General features: G+C 46.1%; 1 protein-coding gene across 2 annotated transcripts in view; it reads right to left on the bottom strand.

Moving 5' to 3' along the window:
* LOC138299719 (HAUS augmin-like complex subunit 4) overlaps positions 1–17,932 on the bottom strand; it is a 192,590-nt gene that overhangs the window by 24,738 nt on the left and 149,920 nt on the right. The window lies entirely within an intron of this gene.

Genomic DNA, 17,932 nt, shown 5'->3' with positions numbered 1-17,932 from the left:
GAACAGTGAGGAGTGCTCTGCATCTTACATCCATAATCAGAATTTAAAATAACAACTATTCAATGCCCTATCTAGAAAATTGCACTCATTTCTAGCCAAGCACAATTGTTTATTTAACCCCTTCCCCGCCACGGACGTAATGGTTACGTCCATGGCAGCGCCCGTGTGGCGCCATGGACGTAACCATTACGTCCGCAATGCTGCCCTCGGGAGAAGCGCTAGCGCTCCTCCCGAGGGCCGCCCCCCCCACCCCCCTAGGTCAGGGCTGACCGGGGAATCCCTTCCCCTTCAACCCCCGACCATCGTCCCACCCCCCCTGTGATGTCAGCACGCGCGCTCAATCACACAACCTCCCCCATCGCGCTGGAAGCAGAGCTTCCAGCGCGATCGAAAGAGAAATGCTCAGCATTTCTCTTTCGATCATGTGGGGGAGGCCCGGAGGGGCTTCAAAGGGAAGGAAATGTATTTCCTTCCCTTTGAAGTCTCTCCGAGGGTTTCAAAAGCCGGATTGCTTGCAATCCGGCTTTTGAAACCCCACTAGACACCAGGGATTTTTTTTTTTTTTTTAGATGAAATTGACAGAAGGGAGTGACCCCTTGGGCAAGGGTCGCTCCCAGGGGGTCATTATTTTTTAAGGCCTTTTCTGCCCCCCCCTGGGGGCAGATCGGCCTAATAATAGGCCGATCTGCCCCCAGGGGGGGCAGAAACCTCTAGACACCAGGGATACTTTTTTTTTTTATTTGTTTTCTTTTGTGTTTTAGGTGTGGGATGCGACCCCTTAGGCAAGGGTCGCTCCCATAGGGGGGAAATTATATTTAGGCCATTTCTGCCCCCTTTGGGGGCAGATTGGCTTATTTTTATGAGGCCAATCTGCCCCCAAGGGGGGCAGAAACCACTAGACACCAGGGAGTTTTTTTTGTTTGTTTGTTTTTCACGTAAGGGGAGCGACCCCTTAGGCAAGGGTCGTTCCCATGGGGGGCAAATTTATTTTAGGCCATTTCTGCCCCCCATGGGGGCAGATCAGCCTATTTTTATTAGGCCGATCTGCCCCCACGGGGGGCAGAAACCACTAGGCACCAGGGATTTTTGTTGTTGTTGTGTTTTACAGATGGGGAGCGTCCCCTTAGGCAAGGGTCGCTCCCCTGGAGGGGCAAATTGTATTTAGGCCATTTCTGCCCGCTTTGGGGGCAGATTGGCCGATTGTAGGTCAATCTGCCCCCAATGGGGGCAGAAACCACTAGGTGGGGGGGCAAATTTATTTTAGGCCATTGGTATTAGGCCGATCTGCCCCCGGGGGGGGCAGAAACCTTTAGGCGCCAGGGCAATTTTTTTTTTGTGTGGGTTTTGTTTTTGTTTGTTTGTTTTTTTAGAGATCGGGAGCGACGCATTAGGCAAGGGTCGCTCCCCTGGGGGGCAAATTGTATTTAGACCATTTCTGCCCCCTTTGGGGGCAGATTGGCCGATTGTAGGTCAATCTGCCCCCAATGGGGGCAGAAACCACTAGGCACCAGGGATCTTTTTTTTGCGCCGTCACGCAAGGGGAGCGACCTTGCAGGCAAGGGTCGCTCCCCGGGGGGGGGGTGAGGGGGGCAAATTTATTTTAGGCCATTTCTGCCTATTAGTATTAGGCCGATTTGCCCACAGGGGGGGGGCAGAAACCTCTAGGCGCCTGGGCAAATAGTTTTCTTGTGGTTTTTTTTTGTTTGTTTGTTTTTGTAGAGATGGGGAGCGACCCATTAGGCAAGGGTCGCTCCCCTGGGGGGCAAATTGTATTTAGACCATTTCTGCCCCCCTTGGGGGTAGATTGGCCGATTGTAGGTCAATCTGCCCCCAAGGGGGGCAGAAACCACTAGGCACCGGGGATTTTTTTTTTGGCACCAATGTCACGCAAGGGGGGGCGACCCCATAGGCAAGGGTCGCTCCCGGGGGGGCAGGGGGGTTGGGGTGTGGGGGACAAATTTATTTTAGGCCATTTCTGCCCCCCCTGGGCCCGGCTGAGCTAGAGGCCAAAATCCACAGGTAGGCACTGTTTTCTATGAAAAAATGTGATGTGTCCACGTTGTGTTTTGGGCCATTTCCTGTCGCGGGTGCTAGGCCTACCCACACCAGTGAGGTATCATTTTTATCGGGAGACTTGGGGGAACGCTAGGTGGAAGGAAATTTGTGGCTCCCCTCAGATTCCAGAACTTTCTGTCACTGAAATGCGAGGAACATGTGTTTTATTAGCCAAATTTTGAGGTTTGCAAAGGATTCTGGGTAACAGAACCTGGTCCGAGCCCCGCAATTCACCCCATCTTGGATTCCCCTGGGTTTCTAGTTTTCAAAAATGCGCTGGTTTGCTAGGTTTCCCCAGGTGCCGGCTGAGCTAGAGGCCAAAATCCACAGGTAGGCCCTGTTTTCTATGAAAAAATGTGATGTGTCCAGGTTGTGTTTTGGGCCATTTCCTGTCGCGGGCGCTAGGCCTACCCACACAAGTGAGGTATCATTTTTATCGGGAGACTTGGGGGAACGCTGGGTGGAAGGAAATTTGTGGCTCCTCTTAGATTCCAGAACTTTCTGTCACCGAAATGTGAGGAACATGTGTTTTATTAGCCAAATTTTGAGGTTTGCAAAGGATTCTGGGTAACAGAACCTGGTCCGAGCCCCGCAAGTCACCCCTCCTTGGATTCCCCTAGGTCTCTAGTTTTCAGAAATGCACAGGTTTGGTAGGTTTCCCTAGGTGCCGGCTGAGCTAGAGGCCAAAATCTACAGGTAGGCACTTCGCAAAAAACACCTCTGTTTTTTTCCAAAATTTAGGATGTGTCCACGTTGCGCTTTGGGGTGTTTCCTGTCGCCGGCGCTAGGCCTACCCACGCAAGTGAGGTATCATTTTTATCGGGAGACTTGGGGGAACGCTGGGTGGAAGGAAATTTGTAGCTCCTCTCAGATTCCAGAACTTTCTGCCACAGAAATGTGAGGGACATGTGTTTTTTTAGCCAAATTTTGAGGTTTGCAAAGGATTCTGGGTAACAGAACCTGGTCCGAGCCCCGCAAGTCACCCCTCCTTGGATTCCCCTAGGTCTCTAGTTTTCAGAAATGCACAGGTGTGGTAGGTTTCCCTAGGTGCCGGCTGAGCTAGAGGCCAAAATCTACAGGTAGGCACTTCGCAAAAAACACCTCTGTTGTCTTCCAAAATTTAGGATGTGTCCACGTTGCGCTTTGGGGTGTTTCCTGTCGCCGGCACTAGGCCTACCCACACAAGTGAGGTATCATTTTTATCGGGAGACTTGGGGCAACGCTGGGTGGAAGGAAATTTGTGGCTCCTCTCAGATTCCAGAACTTTCAGACACAGAAATGTGAGGAACGTGTTTTTTTTAACCAAATTTTGAGGTTTGCAAAGGATTCTGGGTAACAGAACCTGGTCCGAGCCCCGCAAGTCACCCCTCCTTGGATTCCCCTATGTCTCTAGTTTTCAGAAATGCACAGGTTTGGTAGGTTTCCCTAGGTGCCGGCTGAGCTAGAGGCCAAAATCTACAGGTAGGCACTTCGCAAAAAACACCTCTGTTGTCTTCCAAAAATTTGGATGTGTCCACGTTGCGCTTTGGGGCGTTTCCTGTCGCGGGCGCTAGGCCTACCCACACAAGTGAGGTATCATTTTTATCGGGAGACTTGGGGGAACATAGATTAGCAAAACAAGTGTTATTGCCCCTTGTCTTTCTCTACATTTTTTCCTTCCAAATATAGGAGTGTGTGTAAAAAAGACATCTATTTGAGAAAAGCCCTGTAATTCACATGCTAGTATGGTCACCCCGGAATTCAGAGATGTGCAAATAACCACTGCTCCTCAACACCTTATCTTGTGCCCTTTTTGGAAATACAAAGGTTTTCTTGATAGCAATTTTTTACTCTTTATATTTCAGCAAATGAATGGCTGTATACCCGTTATAGAATGAAAACGCACGTCAGGGTGCAGCTCATTTATTGGCTCTGGGTTCCTCGGGTTCTTGATGAACCTACAAGCCCTATATATCCCCGCAACCAGAGGAGTCCAGCAGACGTAACAGTATATTGCTTTCGATAATCTGACATTGCAGGGAAAAGTTACAGAGTAAAACGTAGAGAAACATTTATGTTTTTTTCACCTAAATTTCAATATTTTTCTTTTTCAGTTGTTATTTTCTGTAGGAAACCCTTGTAGGATCTACACAAATGACCCCTTGCTGAATTCAGAATCTTGTCTAGGTTTCAGAAATGTTTAGGTTTCTGGGATCCAGCATTGGTTTCATGCCCATTTCTGTCACTGACTGGAAGGAGGCTGAAAGCACAAAAAATTGTAAAAATGGGGTATGTCCCAGAAAAATGCCAAAATTGTGTTGAAAAATTGGGTTTTCTGATTCAAGTCTGCCTGTTCCTGAAAGCTGGGAAGCTGCTGAGTTTAGCACCGCAAACCCTTTGTTGATGCCATTTTCAGGGGAAAAACCACAAGCCTTCTTCTGCAGCCACTTTTTCCAATTTTTTTGAAAAAAACACATTTTCCCTGTATTTTGGCCAATTTCTTGGCCTCTTTCAGGGGAACCCACAAAGTCTGGGTACCTCCAGAATCCCTAGGATGTTGGAAAAAAAGGACGCAAATTTGGCTTGGTTAGCTTATGTGGACAAAAAGTTATGCGGGCCTAAGCGCAAACTACCCCAAATAGGCAAAAAAAGGCCTGGCACAGGAGGGGGAAAAGGCCTGGCAGCGAAGTGGTTAAACTGAAGCGAAAATCACGTCAACAAGGGAATAAAATCTTCCAACCATTGACCAGTGTAGAGGAGAAACATTTCACAGAAAGACTCAGCAAAAGCATGAAACGTTTTCACCCAAGAAGAATTATTTGCCTACAATATTGGTTCTACAGCAGTGGCATTGTTCAGAGAATTGCATGTTTTTAAAAAAATCTTCTTTAGCTTAGTAATGGCTACTGAATATTTTTATGTGGAGATTTTCTTTGTCAGGCCATCTTTATATTAATGATTGTAGGCTGTATAATGACTCCTTCTGTGACAGTTTTAAATCATATGAAAGCATGTAGAAATAGTAACCCCTCAACCATTCTTGAAGGGCACCTGAGAAGGGTGTAAGTTAATCTATATACACCTATGTTGTCAATCCTCCACGTTACTACATGTGGGACATGCCCACACCCGCACCCACTCACTCACTCATATTCCCCCAGAGCCTCTTCTCTTAATTCAGAAGGACAGTGCTTGTGGTGTACTGCTCCTAGGCTGAAGGCCTGCACTTTTCATTTCCTTCACTTGGGATTCTTCTGTATTAGTGTTTCCTGGATTAAAGAATGCAGTTCTTACCATGGACACATCCCCTTAAGGGCACTGACTTAAGCCCGTCTTCCTCCTTGAAGATGCCACTTCCGACTCACAATACCATCACATACACACACAAACATACCAAATTAACATTAATTTGAAAAAAACGTAGAAAATTAATTGTTGCTGTCAGGATGATTTTGGTAGCCCCGCTTCCTTGGGGGGTTCAGTGACTGCACTGTAAGGAAGCAGCATACCACTTCTTTTCACACCCCTGGAAAATCTTTTACTTCAGTACATGAAAGGAAGGGGCTCTGTGCACCAGCAATGTAGCCTTCTCAGGCAGCACACATACTAGGGGACATCTTGTCATGCAATCAATGCTCAACAAACAGAATAGTGTCAGTGTGCCCACACAGCCCATAATAGGCTGTATCAAGGAGCTTGGCTCAGAGATGCCTGCATAGCATTACGCTAACCACGTTCCAAACGTAACAGTAAGGCATACTGTGCTCAGGCCCAAGGTGACACATTTTCTCTGAAAACTCTCTTCCAGTATTGTAGAACAACACCCATATCACTATGCAGGAGCCATTGACAACACACCCACATGCTAACTCTGTCTCCTAGGGATCCTCGAAATCCGAAAGTGCTGAAAAGTACACATCAACACAAAAGTGGTGCCATGGCCTCTTTAATGTAAAGTTGGTCCAGACCACCTCTGTGTATAATGCCCCAGGATTCGACCTTAAGTTTGAGAAGAAATTGGATATCAACTCCTCAGAGGAGGTTAGAGGGCTACTCAACCAGTATATTCATAGCAAGTAGGACACTGAGAAGCGAGTCGTACTAAATAAACTAGAAGACCCAAAAACTCCACCACTCAATAGTGACTGGATTCTCAACACACATAAATAATTACTTCTGTTTGGTCAATTTCAAAAAACTGTTTTCCAACTAATGGGGTCTTCAAGATTGTTTGGGCACTAGACACGGTTCTGGGGAGGCCAGCTATGCATCAAACTGATAATTAAAAAACAAGTTACAAGGACATCAGAGGGTGGTGAGGAATATGCAGTGTCCATCAAAAAGAATGTTATTGAAGGGAAGTAACTTGTTCTTATGATACTTTTATCCGCAGTTTCTTCACCTTGTGAATATATACCAGCACGCTACCTCCAAAGGCTTTGGGTCTGTTGAATGGCACAGAAGAAAAAGTCCTGCAACGTGCCCCTCCCACCGGACCTGGCTATCAAGGTAGTACTGCTCCGTTAACATGTGAATTGACGCGATTCATAGCCTGACAGATGTCCAGAACAGGCACTTCCCATGCCAATGTAGTGGTTTCAGCCTTAGCTCTGGTCAAATGGGCCTGTAGACCTTTCGTGGGCTGTTTCTTGGCCAGTGCGCAGTAGATCTTAATACAGATGACTATCCATTTAAATATGGAACTTTTCTGCAATGTCTTACCCTTCTTAGTCTCGAAACCCCCCACAAAGAGAGGATAAGATCAATGGGGAAGCTCAAAGCGCTTCTGGGGTCCAAGGGATGAAGACTTTCCTCCTGTTTTGTGGGGTGAGGTGGAGGAAAGGACATCAAAATGATGATGGATTTTCCTACATGAAAACGTGTCACAACCTTTGGCAAGCATACTGCCCTAGTTAGCAACATCAGTTTTTCTGAGGAAAATAGTTGTGTAGGATTGATGAGCAGACAGAGCTTGTAGCTACCTCAAGTGACAAGTAGCAATTATTGCTATAAGAAACTGTTTTGAGAGTCCGTAGACACAAAGGACAGCTGTGCACTGGCTAAAATGGGGCACACATAAGAAAAGTGAGAACTAAATTAACGTCCGGCTACTGCAGCATCACATGTGAAACATGGAAACATGTAAACCAGACCTTTAGGAAAACACATTGTAACAGGTGAGTTAAATAAGGACGGCTGCTCCAGTAAACACAAAAAAGGCTGAAAAGGCCAATAAATAACATTTAAGATTGCCCATGGCAAGTCCTTGCTGGGCTGAAGAGAGCACACAAGAAAAGTCCAGCTTTGCATACAATGGATCTGTATGACCGAAATTACACCATGCCACAAACTTATCCTAGCATCTGGTGTAGAGAGTTTTCGTGAATAGACACGAAAGGCTGCTAGAATGACCTCCACTATTTCAGAGAAAGATCAAATGCAGTCAGCTATCACTGCTTAATCTCCATGCATGGATCTGTAGTTTGCAAAGGCTCGGGCACAGGACTCAATACTGTTGCTGAGAAAGAAGGTCCTCCTGAAGTGGTAGCGTGATTAGAGGACAGATGCCCATGCCCAGAAGTTCCAGATAGCACATACTGCAGGCCCAATCCGGAGCCATTAGGGTATATTGGGTCTTGTCATTCCTCATCATCTTCAATAATTGGGGCAGGAAGACAGAGGTGGAAAGGCATACAAAAGTCCCCTGCGCCACTCTAGGTGGAATGAGTCTCCGAGAGAGTGGCTCTTTGCTAACTTCAGCATGCAAAAGTGTTGATATAGCGAGTTCTCTGCTGTGGGTTTTCCCCATTGCTCGGAAAAGTCATACACCACCTGCTGGTGTCACTGCCATTCGTGATGTGTCACCGGCTGAAGTTGTCTCTGCGAGTTCCAATGTCTCAGTGCTTTTTGGCACAGGGCATAGGATACCATTCCGCCCACTTTGTTGCAGTACCACAGGGTGGTAGAGTTATCCGTGAGGACTTGAACCCGCCTACTTTTACTGGACAGTAGGAAGGCCTTCACCCTTAAAAGAACATCCTGCAACTCCAACAGATTGATGTGGTTGCAGTCTCTTCCAGAGACCAGATTTACTGATCTGCACGCCTCACCAGATCCTTTTGTGGATGAAGGAACTAGCAGGAGAAACAGCCAGCGCCTATTTCCAATGCAAGGACCTTCTCCCCATGGCTCCTTTGTCCAAAACAGCATGGACCTCTTGCTACAAAATGGACAACTGACACTCTGACAGCCTCACTGATGTTAGTATATGTGGCAGATCTATGAGGAATGGTAGGGTATATCTGAGGTCTCCGGATTGCAGCTATATTCCCCCTTCCCAAAGAAAACAAGTATTGTCAAAAACAATAGGTTTTGCCTATTTCAAAACTATTTTGTATTTGTACATTTTTTTTTTACATGGTGGACAGTAAATTATTAACTGAATTAGTTACTCGAGTGTTAGTGATTTAGTGCCTGACTTAGAGATGCTTTCCTTCATTTTGGTGCAAGGGGTTTCTGATGTGTGTGGACAAGGAATGAAGCAGTTTAAACACCCATCCATTAAACATGCAATCAACACAGATTCACTCAACCAACCAGTATCTCGCACACTTACCCCATCATCCATCCAATCATCATCCACTCACAGCACACTATATAAAGATTTACCAACCATCCAGCCACAAAGATTCACCAATCCATCCATCAAAACTCCAGAGACTGCTTCAGATACTTGACAATACTCTGAATGGCCCTGGACAAAAGCACAGATGTCGCTCATCCAAAGACACGACCTGAGGCAGCCTAGGGGACTGAATGCTAGTCTAAAAAAAAATGCCTCAAATTGTGAATAGAATGTACCTGAGGCAACATGTATGTAAGATAAGGACTTGAGATCTAAACATAATACTACAGATAAGCACATTGTTGTGTCTCTGCACTTTCAACCAGGCTGGTCATAGTTCTAACCACTTTGAGGTCATCCAATATGACAATACATTGATGTTCAAGGTCACCTGAACCCCCTGCACGACCCTGGACAGTGTGACCATTAGCTACGTAAAACATACCTATCACCAGGCCCACACCCAGGGAGACGACCTACAAAAGGGTGCAGGAGCTGCTTTCAGAAGTCTTCCTCTGACCTGGGACACATACACAATTAAAGAGGACAGGCGGTGCGAGTTTGGCGTCGTCCATGGAACTAACAGACCAGATCTGCCTGTCATTTGCTGCGACTTGTCATGTAACTGTTATGTGTATTAATTCAGTTCACGCAGCTTCTGCTTCCACCTGTGTACCCCATGTTGTTTGCAATGCTGCCCCTTGCTGTACTTTTGCTTTTTAGTGTAAGGTATTAAAATCGTTTTAGTTGCACAAAAATCAAATTGACTGTCTTTTGTCAAGCCTTGTTTATTTGTATCCACTTCCCAACCTAAACAGTCTTGTGCTGGTTTAAACTCCACCCCCCCCCCCCCCCTCTGCCCCCCCCACCACACCCCCCTCTAAAACGTTCAAATGCCAGGAATTTAGTATAAAAGCAAAAATATGAGGAGAAACAGTATTAATGCCACACAGGAAGATGACACCATGGTTGCCTAGTCAATGTTTATTCTAAATGGTGTGCTTATTCAAACGCTCTTACAGTCAGAACATGGAACACATCTACATTTACGAGGGACATGATTTTGTGAAAAGATCATATTTTTCTGTGTGATGCCTGTAAATACATAAGTAAATTCAACAGAGCCGTTGGATAGCCTCGCTTCCTGAAAGGAATGACGGAATCAAATAATGCAAACATATTTGGAGCCTAAACATTGACGAGCTTTATACCTCATATAATGCTCACAATTCAATTCTTCCTCCACCAGGAAGAAAAGTGTGTTGATGGGAATAATGCATTTCTGGTCATGCAGAACCAACAGTTTCCAGATTCATGCTGTCATGCACATCACTGGTTCTCTTCCACGCTGCTAAAGCGGGCTTGCAAAGAGAACTTTCTGAATGGACCGCAACAGTTTGACTATGCGCACCTCTTTGGTGTTTGTAGCATCACGAGGTCATGCTTATGCCGTGGTTTGGGTCTGTCTTCTTTAAACAAAACTAAATGAAGAGAATTAATCATGAATAAATTTAAACTCGTATTCATAATTCATCACTGCTGTAGATTTGGAATAGTAATGTAACAATTTGAATGAGTATTTACAGGAACGTTACTGTGAGGCAGGACCAGTTACAATATTTATCGGAAGGCGTGTTACATAACTGTTTTTCCTATCTGTATAATGTGCCCATGTGTGAGAAAGTAGCCTCTTTCTAGCCTTGTTACCCCCACTTTTGGCCTGTTTGTGAGTGTATGTCAGGGTGTTTTCACTGTCTCACTGGGATCCTGCTAGCCAGTGCCCAGTGCTCATAGTGAAAACCCCATGTTTTCAGTATGTTTGTTATGTGTCACTGGGACCCTGCTAGTCAGGACCCCAGTGCTCATAAGTTTGTTCCCTGTGTGATGCCTAACTGTCTCACTGAGGCTCTGCTAACCAGAACCTCAGTGGTTATGCTCGCTCTTTACAAATTGTCACTAACAGGCTAGTGACCAATTTCACCAATTTACATTGGCATACTGGAACACCCTTATAATTCCCTAGTATATGGTACTGAGGTACCCAAGGTATTGGGGTTCCAGGAGATCCCTATGGGCTGCAGCATTTCTTTTGCCACCCATAGGGAGCTCTGACAATTCTTACACAGGCCTGCCACTGCAGCATGAGTGAAATAACGTCCACGTTATTTCACAGCCATTTACCACTGCACTTAAGTAACTTATAAGTCACCTATATGTCTAACCTTTACCTGGTAAAGGTTGGGTGCTAAGTTACTTAGTGTGTGGGCACCCTGGCACTAGCCAAGGTGCCCCTACATTGTTCAGGGCAAATTCCCCGGACTTTGTGAGTGCGGGGACACCATTACACACGTGCACTACATATAGGTCACTACCTATGTGTAGCTTCACAATGGTAACTCCGAATATGGCCATGTAACATGTCTAAGATCATGGAATTGCCCCCTCTATGCCATCCTGGCATTGTTGGCACAATCCCATGATCCCACGGGTCTCTAGCACAGACCCGGGTACTGCCAAACTGCCTTTTCAGGGGTTTCACTGCAGCTGCTGCCAACCCCTCAGACAGGTTTCTGCCCTCCTGGGGTCCAGCCAGGCTTGGCCCAGGAAGGCAGAACAAAGGACTTCCTCAGAGAGAGGGTGTTACACCCTCTCCCTTTGGAAAATGGTGTTAAGGCAGGGGAGGTGTAGCCTCCCCCAGCCTCTGGAAATGCTTTCATGGGCACACATGGTGCCCATTTCTGCATAAGCCAGTCTACACCGGTTCAGGGACCCCTCAGCCCTGCTCTGGCGCGAAACTGGACAAAGGAAAGGGGAGTGACCACTCCCCTGACCTGCACCTCCCCTGGGAGGTGCCCAGAGCTCCTCCAGTGTGCTCCAGACCTCTGCCTTCTTGGCAACAGAGGTGCTGCTGGCACACTGGACTGCTCGGAGTGGCCAGGGCCAGCAAGGACGTCAGAGACTCCTTCTGATAGGCTCCTTCAGGTGTTGCTAGCCTATCTTCTCTCCTAAGTAGCCAAACCCTCTTTTCTGGCTATTTAGGGTCTCTGCTTTGGGGATTTCCTTAGATAACGAATGCAAGAGCTCATCAGAGTTCCTCTGCATCTCTCTCTTCATCTTCTGCCAAGGAATCGACTGCTGACCGCGCTGGAAGCCTGCAAAACTGCAACAAAGTAGCATAGACGACTACTGCAACTCTGTAACGCTGATCCTGCCGCCTTCTCGACTGCTTTCCTGGTGGTGCATGCTGTGGGGGTAGTCTGCCTCCTCTCTGCACTAGAAGCTCCGAAGAAATCTCCCGTGGGTCGACTGAATCGTCCCCCTGCAACCGCAGGCACCAAAGAACTGCATCACCGGTACCCTGGGTCTCCTCTCAGCACGACGAGCGAGGTCCCTTGAATCCAGCAACTCTGTCCTAGTGACTCCCACAGTCCAGTGACTCTTCAGTCCAAGTTTGGTGGAGGTAAGCCCTTGCCTCCCCACGCCAGACTGCATTGCTGGGAACCGCGTCTTTTGCAGCTACTGTATGGGGGAGGGTGGGCTAGAAAAAGAAAAAAAAGTTACAGATGATGTAAAGGGGGGTTCCTTGTGGGGGCAATTCAGGGTGGGCATCCAAAAACAGAGAGGCCACAGAAATGTTATGGTCAGATGGCAAAGAAGGGCTGGATGAAAGCTCTAATGCATCTACCTCCCAGTCTGATGTGGGTAGGCGGTTTTGGGTGCCTGTGTGTAAAGACGTGTGTAAGGAGAGCTTAGAGCGAGGCAAAACAAAGGCCACAGTCCCTGTAGGTTGTGGCGACTTGCAGGGCCTCAGAGGGAGCATGCTGCATAATGAAAGCAGATGTAGCTGGCAAAAGCCGGATTAGTTTGGGGTGACTTGGGAGAACCGGCAGTAAGTGAGGGAGAGGTTCAGAGCAACTGTGCCGACAGCGAGGGAGCACCAAATGCCTTCACCTGCGGTACAAAAGAAAAGTATGGATTGGAAAAATGTTGATAGGGAGTGAGTTTTGCTGAGCATGATGATGTTGAGGTGTGCAAACTGGACTATGACGAAGAAAGTGAAGATTTGGATGAAGGGGAGATACCAAACTGGCGTAAAGATGGGGAATGAAAGGAAAGTTTGAAAAAGAAAGGGTGTGGGGCGGAGGGGATACTAAATCCTTGTCCAAAGGTTATCTTTTGCAGGTTTCCAATGATGTTGAATATGCAGAAAAGAGTCGGGGTGTTAAAAGAGTATGAGGGAGGAATGAACGGCACAGTTTGGTGATGGACACAGGAAATAAATTGAGTACAGGTGAGACACAATTGTGGTGCAGTTGGGGAGGGGGAAGGAATGACATACGGGATGAGGTTGGGGGACGGCCTAAACTGTTTTTCAAAAGTTCAGTTGATAAGAGTGTGGGAACTGAATCTGGAGTCGAAGTACAAACAACGGACACGCAGGTGTCAGATGTAGAGAATAAAGAAGTATCCAAAGGCAAAAGTGTAGAGAAGATCGGGGACCAAGCTGGAGGGGATAAGAAGGAAAAAAAAAACTGATGATGAAGTAAAAAAGTAGAACAGAAGGTTTGAAAAGGTTACCATACATAGGGCTTTCCATGCCTTTGGGGAGAACATTTGAGTGTAGGGATGAAAGAAAGGATTTGGAAAGGTGAATTTATGGATGTCTACAAACTTTTGTATAGGGAGATACAGTCGAAGGAGGGATCTAGAGAAGAGTCATGGGAGTTGGCAAGGAGACCTGGAGTTCCGACTACAATTGAGAAGTGGACGGCAGCATTTTTGATATTCACAAGCGTTTATTGCGAAACATTTCCTGAGAGGGCGGTAGCTTTATTTAAATACATTGACACAATGAGGAAATCTAGTATAGAATTTGGAGGTTTTGGATGGCTGCACTATGATGAGGAGTTCAGGGCTAGGATGGTCCTATTGCCTGAAAAACCATTGGGGGGTGCAACAGGGTTGAAACAGTTTCAAGATAAGGCAGGAGAATTTGGGATATCTTTCGCTCAAGAGAAAACGGAAGGCCCGAGTACTTGTTTGGTTTACCGTGGGATCAAATTAGATACAGTAAGAATGGAAGCAAGGCTTCCACATGAAAAGGTTTGGGAGATTATGGAGGTTTTGGAAGAAGCAGTCCAGGCTAACAAGTTGCAGTTGTATCATATACAACGTTTGCTAGGTCTACTTAATTTTGCCTGTAAAGTGGTAAGAGATGGTAGGTCTTTCTGCAGATGGCTGGGTTTTTCGATGTCAGGAGTCAGTTTGCCACATCACAGAGTGAGAATCACAACCGGCATAAGAGCAGGCTTTGGGGTTTGGTTAACTTTTCTGAGAGGTTTTAACGGGATAACCATGTGGTGGCCTGATTAAGACTCTGTTTGGACAGTCTAAATATTTTCAGACACAGCAGCTGCTAAGGCAGTGGTTCCCAATCTGTGCGCCGCGGCTCGCTGGTGCGCCATCAAAACTAGCCAGGGGCGCCGCACACAGTTTGGGAACCACTGAGCTATTTATAGCCCTTGGGCCAGTTCGTACAAAATAAAACTACTCAGTTGTAGCAGCTCTTTTTTTAATTTTGTCCTTGAGCGCCCTCAGGTGGTTAAACACAACTAAAGTGATTCTACATTTCACACTATTTAAACAGTTACGTTATAACTACATAAAAATGAGACCTGCCCATTTTACTAGGGTTACCGTCAACCAATATTTTCCCCTTACTAAAAAACCCTATGCATGCTGTAATTAAACAACTGTTACATTTTTATTTTTTACAGTTATATATAGAATTACAATACCTTCATTGGCGTCATCCCAATTCTTTTCAGGGAGAAAAATGGATGTACTCCCTAGGCCAGGCTTACATCCCCCACCCGCCAACAAAAAGTAACAGAATGGGGAGCCGCAGCCAGTGGCCAATAGATCAAGGGAGCCGTGGGTCGAAAATGTTTGGGAACCACTGTGCTAAGGGATTTGGGGTGCTTTGGGATGGAAGATGGTGTGCAGAGGAGTAGCTGGAAACATGGTTAAAAGAGAAAAGAAGCATTGCTTTCTTTGAGTTTTTCCCTTTGTTGGTTGCTTTGGCAGTGTGTGGGAAACATCTAGAGAATAAGACAGTTGCTTTCAATGTAGATAACAAGACAGTGGTAGATTTGGTTAATGGTCAGAGGGTCAAAGATAGGATACTCTTGAAAATGCTGCAAAGATTTATGCTGGACTGCTTGATGTTTAATATTGTATTCAGAGCTAAGCATGTGCCAGGCGTGAACAATAATATAGCAGACACATTATCTCATTCACAGTGGCTGAGATTCCGTGGTTTGGCACCCAGAGCAGATTTACTGAAAACACAGGTCCCAAAGGAGGTATGAGAGCTTGCAAAATGAGGGTGCTAACATTGGTTGAGAAGTCATTAGCGTAGAGCACTAAAAGGGCTCACAGGAGAGCATGGAAGGAGTTCTTGAGCACAGGTGCAGTTTCTAGGCCTAATAATGAACAAGGCTGGCTACAAAGGAGAGATGATGTGCTGTCCTTTATAATGAATAATATTGACAGACAGATTACGACCACAACTATTGCGGGCAAATTGGCCGGTTTGAGTTTTTACAGCAAGTTTTTCTGGGGATACGAGCCTTCTGCTGAGGAAATGGGTAGGAGATTACTGCAAGGATGGGCAAAAGAGAAGCAGACTACTAGCCCAGTCAGGGATCCTATATCCATGAACGTGTTGGTAAGTTTGTTAAAAATGCTGGGGCAGGTATGTTTTTCGTATTTTGAGCAAACATTGTTCAGGTTATGCAGGTCAGGGTTGGTTTTTGGCGCATTCACAATATCTGAGCTATTTGGGAAGAATCAGGAGGCTGGGTTGAGGGAGGAACATGTGAAGGTGTCGGGCGAGTATGTGTGAATATTTCTGGAACAATCTAAGGCAGATCAATAGAAAAAAAGGTGCAACTTACACATTGAAGAGGATTGGAGGTATAGTATACCCGGTAGTTAATTGGCTCCGTTTTAAGGCACTTAGGAGAAGTGAGTTTTTTTTTGTATTTAGTCATCAAGACGGTACGAGGCTAACAGCTGTGCAAGTGTTGGGGGTTTTGGGGAAAGTGCTTGTTATGTAGGTTTGGACCCTTTGCGTTTTGGCACCCACTCTTTCCGTATAGGTGCAGCACCTGATGAGGCAAGATTGGGGTTTTCAATCAAGGATTTGAAGAAGCTGGGTCGATGGTCATCTGTTTGCTGTCTTCGTTATATTAGGGATCTTGATGAGGCTTAGTGTGTCCGGCATGTCTAACATTTTTCTCTCATTTCAGGTTGTGTGGCCGGCCCGGCTGTTACATTCATGTCAATGGATAGTTCATTCGTCAAATGGGTGGCAAAGCAAGCGGGCAGCAGACCATTCGGAAGGAATCTAGGTTTCAGAAATGATGAAGTAAAAATTGAATGGTGGGGTAGAGGAGGCATGAGATGGGGACAGTTGCTTCCTTATTTATAAAATTTGGTATCTGTCAGAGTTTGCCCTGATGTTCTTATTTTACATACAGGAGAAAATGATGTAGTACAGTTGTCAGGTTTAGGCTTGATTAAGGAGATGAAGAAGGATCTGGACATCATTGGGAGGTCTTGGGCTGGGACAGAAATGGTAGTGACAGCGCTAGTGCCCGGAGGGTCTGGAGAGGGGCAGTAAAATACACAGCGGTGGAGAGAGCAAGACGGAAAGTGAACAGAGAAATGTCCCGCTTTTGCAAAAGGGGTTGGGTGGAACACAATGACATTAAAAAACAAGATTTTCATTTTTTTTTTTTTTTTAGACAAGGTGCATTTTTCAATTATGGGGACGGAATTATATCTTCTTGAAATGAGAGAAAAATTGGCATCCACGCTGGGTATTCAAAGATGGTGTGGGTAAAAGAAATGCTAATTTCAGTTTATCTCTTTTCTTGAAGTAACAGCAAGGCATTTTGGCGATGTTTCAGCTGCTCTTGCGGCGTTTTTTTTCAAATCGGAGTTCTGATGGTGGGGTCGGGAAATAACTTCTTATCAGGGTTTTTCCTGGTCGCGCAATAATCAGGAAGGATTGGGGTCATTACAGAGTTGGGGTTGGCTGAGGGGATACCGGGGAGAGATGGGGGAGTCACGGGAAAGGTCAGTGGAAGAAAGAAAAGGAATGGGGAAGATTGAAGCCTGGAAGACTGCTCTGAAGTTTTGGGTTGTTTGGGGGGGGAGGGGGTTTAAGAGTTGGGGGGTGTTAGTATTAGTTATGTATTAGTGAGGCCATGGTTTATATTTTTGTAAAATGTGTTAAAGGTGGAACGGCTTACCTGTCCAATAAAGTGGCCTTTAACTCCCTTGGTTTTTGGTCTGGTTATTTTGCCACCTGCCCGATGTGGGCTCCCGGGGGTGGCATCCCTCAGATGACCACCCCCAGGCAGCTTCGGGCAAGTGGTAAAGCCCAGCCCCATGGGGACATTGCGATTGGTTGTTTACTGCAAAGGGGGCGGGGGTGAGGACTTTAGCAAGCACAGCGTGCAGGCGAAACCTAAAAAACACGGTAAGGAACCTCTGATGGAAAATCTGTACTTGGGTTGACTCTGGACTGTGCTGTCAAAGCTTTAGAAGTTAGGTTACATGGCAGCAAAGTGTCTGACTATGACGGTCTATATAATCTGATTTTGAGAGAGCATATTTTGAAAAGCTGTGTGTCTGATTTGTTACACCAATACTTGGTAGACTCAGATTGGACCTCTCCCCAAGAATCGGGAAAGAAGGCAGACAAATGGGTCAGAACAAGGGTGAGCAGAAAGGTTCATACAGGTGGTGACAAAGAAAAGAAGAAAGATGGTGAAAAATCTCAGGACAAGCATGGGGACAAATAAACAAAAATTCCTCTTCAGGTCACAACACTCCTCTGGGGATAAAACTTCTTCTTCTTCCTCTTCTACGCACAATAAAAAGCCTTGGTGCTATGTGTGCAGAGGTAAAGGCCATAGTCCAGGGGGTAAGTCCTGTCCAGGTAAAGCCCCTGAGCCTACCACCACTACTACATCCACTTCCACTTCGAGTGCCCTTTGTAGTAGTAGTAATAGTGGTGGGACTACTGGCAATAGTGAAACTAAAGGTATGGTTGGCTTCACTTTTGGGTCTATCATAGAAACTGAGGTAGGTGTAGAAACCCCCAAGACAGTTTCTGTCTCACCCAGTGGCATTGGCCTTGCCACCTTGGTTGCTTGTCCCCTTAGCATGGATGTGTACAAGCAGTCATTTGAAATATAT

The sequence above is a fragment of the Pleurodeles waltl genome, chromosome 6 (assembly GCF_031143425.1).
Source record: "Pleurodeles waltl isolate 20211129_DDA chromosome 6, aPleWal1.hap1.20221129, whole genome shotgun sequence".
In the NCBI taxonomy this organism is placed as follows: Eukaryota; Metazoa; Chordata; class Amphibia; order Caudata; family Salamandridae; genus Pleurodeles; species Pleurodeles waltl.
The sequence above is the reverse complement of the archived record's forward strand: the minus strand, read 5'-3'. Positions and strand labels throughout refer to the sequence as shown.